At 35.8% G+C, this 12,389-nt stretch overlaps 1 long non-coding RNA gene across 1 annotated transcript in view; it reads right to left on the bottom strand.

Moving 5' to 3' along the window:
* The window catches only part of LOC123379273, a 407,173-nt gene extending 395,241 nt beyond the window's left edge, over nucleotides 1-11,932 (bottom strand). Inside the window, exons 1-2 of the long non-coding RNA XR_006583537.1 lie at nucleotides 11,234-11,932; nucleotides 9,814-9,912 (exon numbers count right to left, since the gene is read on the bottom strand). This is a non-coding gene — a long non-coding RNA (uncharacterized LOC123379273). The remainder of the gene's footprint in view (nucleotides 1-9,813; nucleotides 9,913-11,233) is intronic.
* Between the last annotated feature and the right edge of the window lie 457 nt (nucleotides 11,933-12,389).

Raw genomic sequence — 12,389 nt, 5'->3', positions numbered from 1 at the left:
ATTTTTTTCCCAGCATTGTATTATAGAAACATATGATAACAAAATAGTGACAACTTATGAAAGAGAGACAATGAATGGAGACTGCCTGTAGCCATGTAGGTTAGTATTTTTTTTCCTTTTACTGTTACACCTTCAATACTGGAAGAATCAGGAAAATGATACCCAATGTTATATCATATTACAAATAGTTTGTAATAGTTTATTTGCTATTTTCATTGTGAAATGAAATTCTACTTAATTGAAAAAACATGTTGAGAAAATTAAATATTCAACATGGAAGAATTTTATTAAGATCTGAAAAATGAGTAGTAAATAATGTTCATACACTTGCACAAGAGTTGCTGGATTTTCAAAACTACTTTACAGAACATAGTTTGCTTTATAAGTATTATCAACAAAACTTCAAGGGACACTCTGGCATACCTATAAAGTATCACTAATACTAATGAAAAGAAATATTAAACAAAGGTGACATTATTGACTCAGTCCCAATATTTCAGTGCATAAAATTATGCATTAAGGAGGAAGAATGCACAAAATGAATGATTTATCAATAATATAAAGAATACTCTTCTAATATTTAAATTTCCCATTCTATAATAAATTTTCCCTAAATTATGAGGATTTTAATTCACCTTCGTATGAAACTTTTCAATATTATTTTGTGCTAAAGTACTGCTGATATATATTTGTAGTGGCATTAGTCCCATAATGGTATTAGCTCCAATCAGTAGTCAAGCAGGATCATTTTTATTGTGAAGTAGTATTTCAATTATGGCAGGATACCTACCGTCTTTCTAGCAACTGCCAGTGGTGCCCACCAAATGTGACAGCTGATAAAAACTGCCCATAAATTTCTCTAATGCTTTCCGAGTGTTGGCTGCCCTTTGTGAATGGCTGGGCTAGAGACTGAACAGAAAGGGGCATGTTATTCCCAGAGGTAAATTTCCATTCACTGAACAACACTTTTTTTTTTTTTTCATATCAAGAGTCTATAATGGGAAAAGGAGGGAAAAGTAGATTATGGCACTACTATGTAGGACCGTTGAGCCAAGGTTCAGGTCTGGGGAGAAGATGAGATATAACCAACTTTGAGTTTAGCATTTTAAACTGTACTTTCTACACAGAAACACAGAATCTATGCAACTGAACACAGAAACACAGAATCTATGCAAAACAGAAATTACACAAACCACGATTAAAAGCAATGTTTGGAACAATTGTTTCTTTTTTATTGCTCACTATATTGAAGCTGCTCAAAATTGGTTATATTTGTGTAAGGTTAGTCATTAAAATAATTATTTGGCCAGAATTTAGATGGGAATAGCACTGGATTCATTAGACTATTTTAGGCTCTTCATCTTGCTTTATAATGTGCAGAGAAAACTACTACATTTATTAATTGTATCAGGAACTATAGGTAATTTACCTATGTTATCTTGCAACAACAACACTGAATTCCATCAAATAGTCTTTGTTACCCCTACATTACAGGTTGAAAAACTGACACCCAGGGAACAATGGTGACATGCTCAAGATGACATAACTAATAGATGATTAAGTCTGACATTCAAATTATTATGTACTTGTTTATAATGTCTCTCAAGTTGCTTCTCATGTTCAATTCCAAAATTTAAAGATATTCTGGCTGTCTCCAAGAGAAATTATGCAAATGCTTAAAAAAGACGTAACAAATTATTTCCTTTCCTGGTACTCTTCCAATATTTAATTTCAAAAATATAAACAATACTTTCTGAAAGTTTGCTTTGGGGCCAAAGTTTAAATTTATTCTACTAAGCAATATTGAAATCTCATGTTAAAGCATCCTATAAAAATAAAAATACTTTATATGGAAGTAGCTCTTATTAAGAAAAATAACACTTAACCAATAGGATAGAAGCAATGACGCTTCCATCAAGGTGAAGTGATAATTCAGACACAATAATTCACTTTAATTGCCCCACCTGCTCCATATTATATGGGTTCTGAAAAGTCTGTACTTTTCCCACAGGTGAAGGGAACAAATAGGAAAAAACAAACAAACAAACAAAAAACCATAAGTAATCTTTTACATGCAAAATTGATTACACAGGATATATTTTTTAATCAGTGTCTGCATGTGTGTATAACCTTATATATACATATATATGGAAAATTGTGGCCATGGATATAAAGAGTAAAATGAAGTTTGACTTTAATACTTAACATGGTATTACATGGCTTTCCATTGAAAGAAATACTTTCCAAAAAACCAACAGTTTTATATGGAAATATGTAAGGGACTTCATTTGAAGAATCAGACTACATGAAAGTTATACATACAATATTATTTTCATTTTTGAATAATAACAATGCTGTCTCATTAGCATTAATGGAGTATTTACTGTAGGACAAAGGAATCCCTACTACAAGACTCAAATACTGCTTTAATATCAGTTTTCCTACCTTAAGAGCAATATTTCTCTAATCTTTTTATGCTACACTTTCCCTCCTGGCTAGGCACAGTATACCATACTCTTCAGAATAAATTTTGAAGGTTTAAAGATGAAGAAGCATTAAATAACTATAAATACTGAATATTCAAATAATTACCATTTTGGTGTTAAATGATGGCACTCAGCCCATAGCCTAGTTTTGAGCAAGGTGTCACAAATAATTTTCCCAAATAAACATCCTCTAAGTGTTTGACTCATCATGCTCTCCCCTGTCATTTTCTTTTTTTTTTTTTTTTTTTAATTTTTTTTTTCAACGTTTATTTATTTTTGGGACAGAGAGAGACAGAGCATGAACGGGGGAGGGGCAGAGAGAGAGGGAGACACAGAATCGGAAACAGGCTCCAGGCTCTGAGCCATCAGCCCAGACAGAGCCCGACGCGGGGCTCGAACTCACGGACCGCGAGATCGTGACCTGGCTGAAGTCGGACGCTTAACCGACTGCGCCACCCAGGCGCCCCTCCCCTGTCATTTTCTACCTTATAATTTTATTCTTCCCATTCTGTTTCTCATTTATTTTAATGCAACTCACATCTCCTTTATTTTAATTAATTAATTAATTTTTATTTCCCCATTTTATTTATTTTTTCTTAAAGAAATTTTTTAAAGTTTTTATTTAGTTTTAAGAGAGAGAGAGAGAGAAAGAGAGGGAGAGAGAGAGAGAGAGAGAAAGTGGGGGAGGTGCAGAGAGAGAGAGGGACAGAGTCTCTGAAGTAGCCTCTGCCTGGACAGCAGATGCAGCACTCAAATTCACAGAACTGTGAGATCATGACCTGAGCCGAGGGCAGATGCTTAACTGGCTGAGCCACCCAGGTGCCCCTATTTCCCATTTTAAAATTAAAGAATATTTTCATGTGAGAAACACTGTCAATTTAAGTTTAATCATTATTGCTTATTTTATATTCTACAGTTACATGAGTGTCTCTGATTTAAAATGTCATTGACCAACAAACCCTAATGATCATTTTTTTTTTCTTTTTCTTTTCTTATTTTAGACAGAGAAAGGGCGGGGAGGAGGGCAGAGGGGGAGAGAGAAAGAGAGAGAAGGTGAGAGAAAGAGAGAAAGAGAGAAAGAGAGAAAGAGAGAAAGAGAGGGAGAGAGAGCATTAAGCAGTCCCCACACTTGATGCTCAGCCTGAAGCCCAACATAGGGCTTGATCCTACAACCCTGGGAACATGACCTGAGCCAAAACCAAGAGTTGGAAGCCCAACCAACTGAGCCATGCGGGCGCCCCATCTAATGATTGTTTCTTGATGACCATTTGGTAACAGAGAAGTCCTCTCTATATTTATTTAGATACTACAAATATTGAAAAGCATATGTATTATATTAGACAAAAGAAAGCAGAATACTTGAAAGTGTAGAGATCTCTGTAGAAATATTAAGAAAGCAAATAATCCAATTAATAATTGGGCCAAACACTTGAACAGAGACCTCACCAAAGAAGATACCCAGATGGCAAATAAGCATATGGAAAGATGCTCCACATCATGTCATCAGAAAAATGCAAATTAAAATAACATTGAGATATCACAATACACCTTTTAGGGTGGCAAAATTCCAAAACACTGACAAGACTAAATGCTGCCAAGGATGTGGAGCAAAAGGAACTCTCATTCATTTCTGGTGCAAAATACAAAATAGTACATTCACAGTGGTGGGCAGTTTGTAGTTTCTTATGAAACTAAACATTGTCTTTCCATATGACCTGGCAATTGTGCTTCCTGGTGTTTACCCAAAAGAACCAAAAACTTCATAAAAACCTACACACGGATGTTTATAGTGGCTTTACTCATAATTGCCAAAATATCGAAGTAACCAAGATGCCCTTTAGTAGGTGAATAGATAATTTGGGGTCCATTCTAGACAATGGAATGTTATTCAGTGCTAAAAGGAATGAGCTGTCAACCTATAAAAAAACATGGAGGAAACCTAAATGCATATTACTAAGTGAAAGAAGCCAATTACTGTGTAAATCCAACTATTTGGCATTCTAGGGAAGGCAACACTGTGGAGGCAACACAATGAAAGGCACACAATGAAAAGAGCAGTGGTTGCCATGGTTTAAGGGAGTGAGAATGAATTGGCAGAGCACAGAGAATTTTTAAGGCAGTGAAAATGCTCTATACAATACCATGATGGACACATGTCTATTCATTTATCCAAATTTACAGAATATGTAACACCAAGTTTGAACTTAATTTAAACTTTGGACTTTGGATGGCTATGATGTGCCAATATACGTATCATTTTGTTTCCTTTTTAGATTTATTCTTCCAGCTAAAAAAGATCATCCACTTAAAAATTAAAATGCACTCATGTGTATGATTATACATGTGTTCTCTTGTCCAGTAGACTGCACAACACAAAAGAATCTCTTTTTATCCTTTTCTCTTATGTGTTCAGAAACTGCAAAAACAGAATAATGATAATCACATAAATTATTCAAATGACTACATTTGATGAGTAACTTTTGAGAGAATTACCAAAGCTTCAGAAGTTCTTTTCCTTAAAAGGACAGGGTCTGTTCTGTTTATCTCTCTCTTTCATGGGGCCTCACACAGTGACACTAGGAGATAAGTGTCAAGAAATAATTCTAAGCATATGGACAAGTAAAGAAACTCAAACTCAGATTGGATAAAAATGGATTCATCATTGGCCGTTTACCTGTATATTTCCAACTTCTATGTTAGTAAGTGTTATGAAAATTAGAAGCAATATGGTAAAAGTCAACCATTTCTATTATTTTCTTTTTATTTTCTTCATGGGAATTTTCAGCAATTAGTCTAACTTCCAAGGCACAAGTTCACACTTTTGGAAAAATGAAGGCATTTGACTCCTAAATGATCTTCATATTTCTTTCCAACTTTGAAACTTTATAATTCTTAACTCCAGCAATTACCCATGCTGTGTGTCCTGACTGTATTTTAAGAACCTGATTAAAAAATGCTTTATGTAATTAATGGTTTTACTTAACAAAACAGAGATAGGTTAAACAAAAGAAATGTAGTCTACCTTTTTACCCTTGAGAAAGAGAAGCACTGAAATTAACATTTTAAAGAAAAAAAATGATATTGCAGTTAAATAGCTATTTCAATTTAGGTCTTAGAGATACAAGTGCCACAGGAAGTAGAAATTTGTGGAAACTGTGTGCCTTTTGCCCTAGGTTTTCTGAAAAGAGTGTAATGAAAATGTTTCACTGTCCTGACCTTTCACTACTAAAACCTGGGTGTATTTCCTCTTTAGTCTCAGCGAATGGGACATAAATCACTCTCCTTGGCATTTTGCATGGTCTGCCATGCAGGCAGCCAACTTTTACAGATGCCCTTCCTGGCTTCAAAAAACAGAAGCCTGCAGGTAGCAGAAAATGCCAGGTTTCTTCTCACGCCTGAGAAGGTTCTGTTTGCCATAGAAGAAACCTGTGTGCTGTGATAAATGCCACTGTGCCAAGTCAGCATGGTGGACAGTTTAACTCCATGACCTTCTGCAGGTAGACAGCCTCTCCCGTAGATTGTCTTTGACACAACCTATAACATAGAATGTCAACACCAGTCTAGCAACTGGGATCTGTATTCATTTTGCCGTGAAACAATCACTTCTCGGGTCTGGAGCTCAGGTGTCTCACATTCTCCAAGATTATTTTCTTAAGCTTTATTCTTTCTTCATTAGTCATGTATGCATGAAAACTTCATCTATGAGTCTTCACTGGCTAACCTTATTCTGTCACTTTACATCTCAAGTGGGTCAAGGCCTATGACCTAGTTTCTAGAATCAGTTTATGAAAAAAGATAACTAAGTGTTGCCATCGTATTTCCTATCTTCACAGACAATGAAACAGCTCCTGATTCCATTACTCGGACTGTTCATTACTCAGAATAACTTAATCCTATATATCCCTTTCAAGTATCAACAACTGACCTGAAGAAAGAAGGAAGAGGAACACACTGGAAGAAGTTGATGGCCTCTGGAATTAAGAATTTATCTTAGTTTTTCCATATGAAGTTAAAGAAGAAAAAAAAAAGGATATCTTTTTTTTTCTTTTTTCCTTAGTTGTTTCTAGCCTGTGGAATTAAGAATTTATCTTATTTATGAAATAAATCTACCTATCTTTGAAGCACTTATTTCCCCCCCCCACCCTTTTCTTTCTTTGGCCTGGATTTCTGCTTTTTAAATGGTTTGGAACAACATTTGTTTTCTTTTAAAATCACAGGATTTCAGAAAGTTTTAGGGGCACCTGGGTGGCTCAGTTGGTTAAGCATCTGACTTTGTCTCAAATCATGTTCTCACGGTTCGTGAGTTCAAGCTCCGCATTGGAGTCTGTGCTGACAGCTCAGAGCCTAGAGCCTCCTTCAGATTCTGTGTCTCCCCCTCTCTCTGCCTATGAGAGAGAGTGCCTCTCTCTCCCCCACCTGCACTATGTCTCTCTGTCTCTCTCTCAAAAATAAATACACATTAAAAAAATAGTTTTAGTATGCAAGGTATTAAATTACAAATGACTAAGCCTTTTTTATTACTGACTTAGAGTGTGAATTTATGTATAAAACTTTGATCTGAAAAAGAAAACTCTCCAGAAATTTATGTTGAAAATCCACTTAATTTGTATGTATTTTAAGATAACAACCTAAGAAGCCAACATAGAACCACATGTGCCATGTTTTCTTGTCTTACTTTCCTCCCTTCTTGCCTTTTAGCTACTACACCCCCAGTCTTCTTTACTTTCATCCACAAAACATGCTATAGTCTGTACAACAGAGATAATACTGGCTCTCTGTCTTATTCTGTATAACAGAGGTTGACAAACTACATTCTAAGGTCCAAATTCAATGTTCCACTAATTTTTTGTAAAGAAGGTGTTGTTGGAATAGAGTCAGGTTCATTCATTTATTTACCTATTACACATTATGCTTCACTGCATTAATTCTATAGATTGTTTTCATCTATTGAGTAAATGCAACAGAGACTATCTGACCTACAAAGCCTAAAATATTCACTGTCTGGTACCTCACAGAAAAGAAAAAAAAGAAAAGAAAAAAAAGCGCCAGTCTCTGATCTAAGTTTCTGTTCTCTATCACAAAGTAGCTGTGTATCCTTGGTAAGTCACCTCCTTTCTCCTACTCTTTAAAAAATAAGGTTGCACTAGCCAACTTCTCCTAGGTTATGGGATTCATTGAAATTTACACAAATGACAAATCTTATAGTCCAGCCTAAATCCAGTTCTTCTGCTTTGTGCTTCAGAGTTCTTTCCATCACACCATGCATTTATTTATATGTTACAATCTACTTCACATTTTAAATTTAATTAGTTTAATTTAACTTAACTCAAATTTATTATATAGGGATTCGAGATACTTGGTAGAAATATAGTTAAGCTAAATCAAAAGGATAAATAAGAACTAGGTAAGAAATGATAATGAGGAGAAAGTAAATATGAGCAAAGGCTTTTTCCAGAAATAACATTTTAATCAATATGATTGTATCTTAGACTTAAAGATGTCCTGCTTTTTAATGAAACATTAAGAAGGGTAAAATATGACTCAATTATGATACTCCCTTATTGTAAAATATATGTTCATTTCAGATTCTGAAAAAAATTGTATCTGAAAAAAGGCACTACTCATGACCTATGGCATTATGAGCAGGCCAGTATGGTTACAGAACAAAGACTAAAAGGAATTCTAATAAGGGAAAAAATAAGAAGAAGCTCATCTGTAAAATCTGCAAGAATGTGAAGATTGCAACAGAGGGATCTCTCAGAATATAGAGAACTAGCTTCAGGTAAGGAGACATATACTTTCTCTCTCCTAACAGGGTATGGGTTGGGGGTCAGAACATGGATGGGAAAATAAACTGCTGCCTTATAGCATCTGTTTTCTCTGATGTATGGTATAATAACATAATGAAAATTTTGAGGGAAGTGGTAAAGTTTTAAAATCCTTGTGGCAGAGAGTAGAAGATCAAGACAGTTAAGATATTTTATTAAGCTATCTAGGAAGTATTGGGATGCCCATAATAATTTGGTAACTTGGGAATTTCTTATAGCCTAGATCTGCTGTGTTTCAAGTACATGGTATATGCAAAATGTATATGTATATGCAGAATGCAAGTAGTCTCAATGATTTTTATGTGTAATGATGTTAAATGTGATATTTTCTATTGTCTTAAGAGCAGAGAAATAATTTATGAAATTATCCTAAATTCTATAGATTAACCCTAAAGACCTTCAAATGAGTAAATATTTTATCTTGGTAGCATCAGTCCACCAAACACCACTAAAAATACCCAAATTAACTTTAAAAATAAAATGAAAAAAAAAAAAGAAACAAAAAGAAAGGAAGGAAGGGAGGAATAAAGGAAGGGAGGAGGTTAAGGAAGAAAGGCAGGCAGGCAGGCAGGTAGATATAAACCATTGGAAAACATGGAGACTGAAGATAATATGCTTCTCTAAGGAAAGAGAGCAATGTACTGTGCACCTCCCTCAGGGAGGAAGAAAGAAGTGAGTTACTTTCTTTTCTTAAACTTAGTCAAGCCGCCTCAAGTTAGGTTTTGAAATCATTACATGTAGTTTTGTACTTACTGTAAACCAGCTCTCTGGAAAATCAATCAATCAATCAATCAATCAATCAATCATTAGGCCCTGATTTGTAGTGTTTGGTGATATAATTGATATAAAGATACTTAACAACATCAGTTCAGGAGACTAACAGTTTAACAACTTACTCACAAAATTCCTAAATATTTAACAAACTGCTCCGGAGCCAGTATGAGCTGACTCCAGTATACTGCTGCCTGTGTCCACAATACTTCGAAAAAGAGGGACTGCAGTCTTTGGTGGTTTGTAATACCTGAGAATGAGTGGAAAAACCCCAGTAGTTCCCTTAGCTACTAACCAGACCACCTAGAACACAAACAGAACAAGCCTGGTTTGCATCCAACTGAGTCCAACTTATTTACTAAACTTATTCACTAAAGTAGTAATGTTTATTTTATACAGTCAAGTTAAGTCTGTCTTATACTCAATCAATAACAATTGCCAGAAAAGCCAATCTTGGTCATTGCCATTGTCATGGTTCTCCTTTTCTTGTTGGTTGCACTACATAGAAGACTTAACTGGAGTGGTTTTTGAGACAAGCTGAACAAAGAACAGGAACTGAGACCATCATGAAAAAGATCTGAATTCTGGATAACAGAAATGTATTCTTTCAGAAAGGTCACATACATCTGGGCCACTGCACAAGCCTACCATTTTCTCCACTATTACGTTTTATGAAACCATGTTAGTTCACCATTAACTGACTAGTGGCATTATTGAAAAAAACATACCCTGGAGTAGAAGGTAGAGAAGGCAACCTTTATGAGTTGGTATCATGACTTGGCATTAAGGCTTGCGGATTCTACTGCTGTCTTTTTACTTTCTTGTCCCTAGAGAGGGCCAAAAAAAAAAAAAAATAGAATGGTGAAGAGATTATTCTGCCATATTTGATCTTCATTATTTCTCCTGAATTTCACCTTATTATCAATGCTGTCATCTAAACACAGGTTTCTTCATTTTTTGGAGAAATAAAGAAAATAATGAAATTTCTTTCAAGACATTACAGTTGACCCTTGAATGATGCATAGGTTGGGGTGCCAAACCCCAGGCAGTCAAAACTCCACATATAACTTTTGTAATAGCCTAACTTAGTAATAGCCTACTCTTTTTTTTAATGTTTATTTATTTATTTTGAGGGAGGGAGGGTGAGAGAGAGAGACAGAGAGAAAGAGAGAGAGAGAGAGAGCTTGCGAGCATGCATGGGGGAGGGGCAGAGAGAAAGAGGGACAGAATCCCAAGCAAGCTGCACCACCAGCGCACAGTCCAATGTGGGGCTTGAACTCACGAATTGCAAGATTATGACCCGAGCTGAGATCAAGAGTCAGATTGCCCAACTGACTGAACCACCTAGGCACCCCAGTAATAGCCTACTCTTGATCAGAAGCCTTACTAATAACACAGTTGATTAATACATATTTTGTATTAGTAAAATACAGTGTATTCTTATAATAAAGTAAGGTGGAGAAAATTGAATTTCATTAAAAATATTATAAGGGAGAGAAAAAACATTTACAATACTGCATGGTATACATTGAAAACATCCACATATAAGTGAACCCATGTAGTTCAAATCTGTTGTTGTTCATGGGTCAACTATACTTTAAATATAATGCAATGAAGACATTGATATCACTATGTCTTAAACGTCAAGAGTCTAGTTTGGAATAGTGAGCCCTGACTCTCACAATTCTGTGTATCCACCCCCTCCAATATGCTGCTGGCTGAGGCCCATCCAAAGTGGTGCCACAAACCTGGCAGTGTGCAAACAGCCCTGATAAGGGACAGTATCACTCCAAGTGATTCCTGCCCTGGGGAGATGGGAAGATAATGACACATACCAGTCCAACTGTAGCTTCAACTGTGGGCTGAAAACAGAAATCAGGTCTGACTACAGACACCATCCATCAATGAAAGCTTCTCACAGGACAATACAGGGAAGGAAAGTGTCCTGCTGTTCAGTACTACTGCATCTCTGGAAAATGCCTTGTCTGACTCAACTCAAGCCCAATGTGGCCCGGACTGGCCCACTAACAAAACAGGGAACATACCTGCCCACAAAAGATAAGCAGAGTCATTGCACATGAGTGTACTAAATGCAAAAGCGGCTCAGCCACAACTGTAGAGTGCACATAACACACATGGGAGATGTACCTGAAGTGCCAGGTTCTAGTGAACAGAAGACATTGCAATGCAGGGCACTACAGGACCTCTTCTTCATAATGTCATTACATTCAAAAGCAGGAGACGTAGCTGAATTCCCTATTACATAGAAACAGCCACAGAGTTAGACAAAATGAGGAGACAGAGGAATATGTCCCAAATGAAAGAACAGGACAAAATCACAACAAGGGAGCTAAATTAAACAGAAATAAGTAATATGACTCAGAGAATTTACAGTAATGGTCATAAAGATACTCACTGGACTTGAGACAACAGTGAAAGGCCTCAATGAGACTCTTAATAAAGACATAGAAAATATATTTTAAAAAAGATCCAACCAGAGATGAAGAACTCAATAAGTAAAATTAAAATAGCTTAGATTGGGATAAATAGTAGACTAGAGAATACAGAATAACTAATTAGCAACCTGGAGGATAGAGTAATGAAAGCAATCAAGCTGAATAAGAGAGCAAAAAAAATAATAAAAAGCAAAAATAGACTTATAGAACTCAGTGACACCATCAAGCACAGTAACATCAATATTATAGGGATCTCATAAAAAGAAGAGAGAGGAAAAGGAACAAAAAATGTATCTGAAGAAATAATAGCTGAAAACTTCCTGAATCTGGGAAAGGAGACAGAAATCTAGATCCAGTAGGCACAGATAGCTCCCCCCAAAACCAACCCAAGGAGGTCCACATAAAGACACATGGCAATTAAAATGGCAAAAAATAGTGATAAAGAGAGAATTTTAAAAGCAGCAAGAGAATGGAGTGCCTGGGTGGCTCAGTCGGTTAAGTATCCAACTTTGGCTCAGGTCATGATCTCATGGTTTGTGAGCTTGAGCCCCACTTTGGGCTCTATGCTGACAGCTCAGAGCCTGGAGCCTGATTCTGATTCTGTGTCTTCCTCTCTTTGTCCCTCCCATGCTCACAATCTTTCTCTGTCTCTATCTCACTTTCAAAAATAAACATTAACAAAATTTAAAAAACAAAAATAAAAGCAGCAAGAGAAAGGAAAATAGTTATACACAAGGGAAACTCCACAAATCTATCAGCTGATTTTTCAGCAGAAACTTAGCAGGACAAAAAGAAGTAACATGATATATTCAAAATGCTGAAAGAAAAAAAAAAAACTTGCATCCAAG

This window comes from Felis catus, chromosome A1 (assembly GCF_018350175.1).
Source record: "Felis catus isolate Fca126 chromosome A1, F.catus_Fca126_mat1.0, whole genome shotgun sequence".
NCBI classification, from domain to species: domain Eukaryota; kingdom Metazoa; phylum Chordata; class Mammalia; order Carnivora; family Felidae; genus Felis; species Felis catus.
This window is presented reverse-complemented; position numbering and strand designations above follow the sequence as displayed.